This window comes from Pagrus pagrus (assembly GCF_965226575.1).
Source record: "Pagrus pagrus genome assembly, chromosome: 15".
Lineage (NCBI taxonomy): Eukaryota > Metazoa > Chordata > Actinopteri > Spariformes > Sparidae > Pagrus > Pagrus pagrus.
In genome coordinates, this window is record NC_140199.1 from 15,110,291 (window position 1) to 15,116,782 (window position 6,492).

Below are 6,492 nucleotides of genomic sequence, written 5' to 3' on the forward strand. Positions count from 1 at the left end.
GCTACTTTCATCTCCTGTGTGCTTAACTTGGAAATCAAAGCACAGATTGTCTGCGCTGCCTTTGTTAGGTGTCTGACCTTCGCACAATAAACCTAAATCAATGTCTCTAAAGATCAAATTTCATATTTAGACAAACCCAGATCTTCGCCTTTAGAACAAATGTCAAACGTTGCTTCTGGTGGTGGCAAGAGCGCGAGCCAGGAGGACCGACCATTGCTTGACATTTTGTTCTCATGAGTATTCATCTGCGCCTTTAAAACTACCACCGGTGACGTGTAAAGCGAAGGGGAGGCAGACAAAAGAGGAAAACGGCCTCAGCTGCTGCACCGAGTAAGGCTGAATTAACATTGTCCTACCAAATGACTGACAAACACTTGATCTTTTTTAAATGAGGACCCAGAGGTTGATCGGACCCCTTTCAATATGCAAAACACTCATAAATCTGCCTTAAAATGATGTCCCTCTTCACCCATGATAATCTTTAAAATCTCCACGTTAATGGGAAAAGGCCTTGTTCCAGTGAAATCATTTCATTAAAATGTGGCTTAAATAATCTGCTCTCAGGCTACCAGACAGATGAGGAACATATTTCACACGCAGGAACCGGAGTAAATCTCTTCACACTATCTGTTCCTTTCCCTTCCTCTGCCTCACAAAACCGTTCACACCCACACAAAATAAATGGATACATATGGAGGAGCAGAGCATCTGAATCAAAACAAATCCCACTCCACACGACGGGGTCGTGATCTCTCCAAAGCGACAGATACCATTAATCTGACAAATATGACAAGACATGGGTGTGATAGGGGAAAAAATAGGGATGTATGACACACAATCACCAATAATGAGAGATGTGGCTGACATGTGCCTACTCATCTGAGGCAGAGAACAAAGGTAATGAATAAATAACTCAGCTCGTCATCAAGCGGAATGATGAATCTACTTCATAACAGCCGGGGATGATGGCGGCGTCAGGCTTTCTTGAACCCCTTGATGAAAACGTGGCCCGTGAAATGTGTTCACGAGATGTCATTGCCCTCCGCTGTCTCCTCCCTCACCCTGTCCCACCCCGTTCTATTATTTCAGAATGGCAGTAAATTAAGCAGGAAGGGGCTTGTTGTCTAATTCTGACTGTGAGATACTGTGCTCCTTTAATAAGGCTTTCCCAAAGGCTGAGTTCAGACTCTGAGGCTTTTTGATGACGAAGACGCAGCTCCCCAGCGTCTGGCACTGACAGCATCGATGCTGCTTTTTTCAGTACTGTGCTGCTGGTGCACACGCTGGGTATCAACCCCTGAGATAAGGCGTATGGACCAAGGTGGCTCTTTGCACCGTGGATGGCTGCCTGCTGCACACTCATGAATTATGGAATTCAGCAGAAATATGCAAATTTGGGCATTAGCCTAGTTATGCCCCTGTACTGTAAGTTACAGTGACTTATCTATTATGTATGAACCAAGGACTGGAGTGAAGAGGTCCTGGCAGCCAGCTCCACGGCCCTCTTTCAGTTGCTCACTTTCACATCATGAAAGAACATGAATAGCAGGGGAGGTTGCTCCGAAACGTTAGCTTTCTGCCGCTCCACATCTCCCAAGACTTGGGAGAATTAGAGCTTGCTTCCACGCTCAATTGCCAAGCTACTTAAAATAACAATAGCTTCCACAGGATTTGGAGGCCTGGAAGATACGTAGGGGGAATAAGCATGAAGTTGTTGCTAATCCTCTAATTTCCCCCCGCAAGGCTGATATGAAATGCTAGTCTGATCAGTAATCAGTCCACGGGAGAGGCAGACAGGAGATCCAGCCAACTCTACAGGCACACACAAACATTAGCCTCCGTATGACATTACCATCACAATGCTGGATGAGTGATCGTACTCGGGTAACCGAATCACAGCGGTGTTAAGATCCAAAAATCATGAAGCCGGCCGTATTGAGCATCCCCGAGGTCAAGCGGCTCACTTTTGAAATCGCACACATATTCAGCTCAACAGCATAATGAAAGGTCCTGCAGCTCCGAGACGAACACAGCGATCATTAGCTCGGATCAAAGTCAACCATCAGACACATGACAGCTGACAACTTCTATTTAACTGGCTGCCTGGGAAATAATGATACCTGGTGCTTATGAACCCAGTCGCTATGGCAACAAGAGGAAGCCACCCCTTTACACTGTCCCATAGTCTGCAGTCCTGCTCAGTATAACAAGACAATATTTACTAAAGTTGAACTGAAATTTGAACTCTTATAAACTATAATGATACTATATCCATATTATATCACTCATGTGATATGAGACTACATATCCTCTTACATTTTGGATATCATGATACAGTGATACAGCATGAGTGTTGTCTTTTAAAGGCTGCGTTACAGTAAAGGGACTTTACTTATCAGACTGTAAAAATATAATTGTGTCAATATTTGTGAAAGTACCAATAGTCATTAATATGGTTGTAATATTCAACATATTTGATCAAAAATGTTATGACAGGGACAGTCAGCCAGTTACATTATTCAGTGGTTTTGAGGAGATTTCAAAATATAAAGATATTTTTCATGTATTCAGATCTAATCTTTGAATATCTAGATGTTATTTTGAAGCCCTGTTGACCAGCCCCACAGCACAACTTGCTGTTTTGTTGCACAATGGGACAACACCTTTTTTGGATAATACTGTCCAAAAAAGGACACTCATTACACAGTACACAAAAGGAATAAAGTAGAAGTGTGGAAATGTCTTGGTTCGATCGATGCACAGACAGAGCGTGGTCAGGAGTTTGTAGCCAACACAAAATGGGTTTTCTGGCCTCGGCTGAACAATGAAGTTACAAAGTTAAGTTGCATCGTTGCGCTCAGGCATTTAACTGTGAGTGAAATTTAGGCCAACATTACTTTTATAACATTAAAAAAATGCGCCCAGTGTTTTGAAAGTGAACATCTGGCTACATTTTCTGAACTTACTGGAAAGCCCGATTTCAACAAAGCATGCGCCGTGGATATAATCTGCCTCACAACAATTAGGAACCATGGTAGCCAACTGCAAGCATAAAGAATACAGTGAGCCTGGCTAATCAGCCAAGAATTGAACAGACACTCAGAGAGGTGCGTGCAGACATGAGCCATGTTGAAGGGTGAATTATGATCAAATCGTGAGGCTCGTCAAGATTCACACCTCTAGAATTAAGCTAGCTAGCAGAAGCTGTTTTTTCTGTTGTTGTGAGAAACATATGGTTAACCACGTCAGTCCCCAGCTGTTTAGACTGACTCACCAGATCTGTATTCTTCCTAGCAGCGCGTTAGCATTTTTAAAATGGCCGTCAGTACAGGAAACAGCAACCTACAGGCTGACGGGGTACGGACGTGAACAAGCTAGCAGTCGCTACCTTTTCTTTTGCAGGGATTTAGACACTTTGACCCCGGGGCTCGCCAGCCCACATGCAAATGTTTCACCAAAGCAAGTGCAAAACTGTAGGGCCACTGCAGAAAAATTTAAGTTAAAAAAAATAAATCAATGAATTTCTTTACACGAATAAATGTTTTTACCAAATAAGCCCACAAGTCAAAACAAACACCAAGGATTCTAATATCTTTGCAAAAATGAATTTCAATTCCAGTTGCACTTTAATACACAAATGAAGGCCTTGAGATTGCATCGATCGCATTTTACAGCAGAAAGCTCTGGTTCTTTCATGAAAGCTCTCTTATCTCCTGACAGAGACGCACACCAACCCGCCCAGCACAGAAACAGAAAAGCTATGCTGTTCATTTGCATTTTTAACAAATATCCCAGTACGCTTCGGCTAATAGTTTTCATCTTTTAATTCACCAAACATTACCTCATCAATTATTAATCCCATTCTCTCGTGATTCTCTCTTGCTTTTGATTAGGAAAACGTGAGGAAAAGAAATTGCACTTTTGTGTTGCTGGCGTGGAGCCAACTCCATCAAACAGAACCTAATAACAGGAAATTGTACACAAGAAACACTTTCTCTCCCCTCCTCCCCCTCCTGCTCTCTCTATCCTTCCCACATGAAAACCCTCCCGACATCACGGTGTAACATCCACCGAGCCGGCGTATTTGTCCAGTCCTACATCACTGAGACACCTTGACTTCTCTTCGGGGATTTAGAAATCATAACACCTCCCTGGACCACCATCGTCTTTACAACCAAGACTCGTAAACACTTACTGTCGGGGAAAATCCCACATAACATCCAGCCCGCTGCCTCCCATCCAACTTCACCTTTACTCACACATTCGTTTGCAGCTAAACGTGTCCTAGTTTAGCTTCAGATAAACGCCCCGTTCACGTCGATTAGTCGGGTGTGAAAATAACGAGGACGACCCCTCTTTCACATTGACCTTTTGACCTTTGTTGTCAGACCGACCGATTCAGGGTTTTATTCATATGTTTAACACAGATCTTTCATTTTTAGTTTTTTCAATCTATCTAATGAGCGAAAAAATAAAGGTATTCACTCAAATAAACGTACAGCCCGGCCTACAGCGTGCACTACACACCACCTCACAGTGTAATGAGCCGTCTACGTCCGTACAGTAATTGTGAGAGCATTAACGGGGCTGCTGCTGCTGCTGCTGCTGAAAACAAGCGTGTTTCATTTGAATTTCATCAGAGAACTTACTCCAGTCAAACAGCCGCGTTATGCCTTTGAGAAATCCTGCAGCTAGAAGCACCGGCTCACATACGGCAACACCCACATGCTCGTAATTAAAGGTGAATTGCACAGTCTGTGGCAATTTGCATCCCGTGACGTTGATACACGGCTACTGGAATTTCACCGGGTCAGTCTGATACCAGATACAGGAGATGTGACGCTGCTACATCGAGGCTACACATCAGCAAGAACAGGAGGAAAGTGGAGGTTTGTTCCACGTGGTTGCCCTTCGACTTAAACATCAAGGTGCAGTGTGATGCACTTACAGTTTTTGATCCACCGGTCTTCAGCAATAAAAGTAGAGCTTATAGGAGCTGTCTGTTTAAAGGTGCAGTATGTAGTTTTGGAGAAGAAATGGTATTCACAAGAGAAAGGTCTCTAAATTTCATGACTGAATAAACTGAATAAACAAACTGACCTGTGGCGGTCTAGGCGATAGTCCGATAGTGTTCGGCAAGTTTGCTAAGATCCACAATCGCGCTTAGCTTTTTTTTCCCATCAGCAAATAAATTAAACCCACGACATGTCAAGAAAGTAAATAATCATATACCTATTTTGTTTTCAAACAGAGAAATACAAGCACACACCTTCTGAATTCAAGATACTCTCTTTTACAGAACGAAGGCGAGCCGAGTTGCCTTTAGCTCACGGTAAGGCACACTTCCTTCTGCCCCGATTTCCTACGTATTGCACCTTTAATACATTTCAGAAAAAAACTTTTAATGCTATTCAAAGTGTTGATGCAAAGTTGATTTTTTATGTGGCACAGCCCACAGGACCTACTAAACACTGTTCCCCTGGGAGCTTATAAAGCTAATTTATTGGATGTAGCTTTTTAATTAGCCTGATCAATACTCTATTACTGAGGATTTAAACGTGAACTGCCGGGAGAAGACAAGGCGCTCAGTTCACATGAATGACTGATCACGTTTCAAAATGTCAGAGATTCAGCTTTGCTGCGAGGCCATGCTGGATTTATTCTAGCTTAATAATTGATAAATTAATCGCCCGTGAATTCAAAAGCATAAAACATCCTTTTGTCAGACGCTGGGGATCCAAGTGTGTGTGAGCTGCAGACACACACACACACACACACACACACACGCCAACACACGCACAGATAAAGTAGAGGAGATCTTGAGAGAAAATCTGGTTACCTCGCAGGGGGCTTCGGTGAGGATCTCAGCGCGCCTCTTGGGTCCGGGTTGATCTCAGGAGCGGAGGATGAGGATGGTGATGATGGTGATGGTGGCGGTGGTGGTGATGATGCTGAACCACGGAGCGCACTTTTGTGCCGGTCCACACAGAAGAAAAGCGTCCGTCCTCGCTCTCGGCCACTCTCATCACTGATTCATTTGAAAGCAGACACCGGGCGGAGGGGTGAGGAGGTGGAGGAGGGGGACGGAGTCCTCGTTTATTCAAAGTGGAGAACTCGACTCCGGCTCCGGCTCACGCAGACGAGCCTGTGTGTAGAAAGGCGGGCAGAGTTGTGCCCGAGCCGAGCCGCCGCTGTGCGTAGCAGACTGGAGGGAGCGGGGAGGAGCCGTCTGCCGTCAGATGATCAGGGCAAGGTGCTCTCCTCACTCACACTCTGCGTCCCAGCCGGGCGGAGCTGCAGCCCACACCTTCACACAGCGAGCCGCAGCTGATCAGCTGCTGCCAGCTCACTTATACCTGTATCTATGGATGGTGGATTGATGCTTGTGTTTCCATACCTGTGCACTGAATGTGTATCTGTGGTCAGGTGGTAACTGTCAATGATGTCATCTACTGGATGGGCTTTATTATTATACAGGCACGTGCACAGATA

General features: G+C 44.5%; 1 protein-coding gene across 1 annotated transcript in view; it reads right to left on the reverse strand.

The window, feature by feature from the left end:
* The window catches only part of hs3st1l1 (heparan sulfate (glucosamine) 3-O-sulfotransferase 1-like1), a 31,719-nt gene extending 25,493 nt beyond the window's left edge, over positions 1 to 6,226 (reverse strand). The window contains exon 1 of the mRNA XM_084374742.1: positions 5,840 to 6,226. The gene's annotated coding sequence lies outside the window, so the exon portion shown is untranslated. The remainder of the gene's footprint in view (positions 1 to 5,839) is intronic.
* Positions 6,227 to 6,492: the final 266 nt, after the last annotated feature.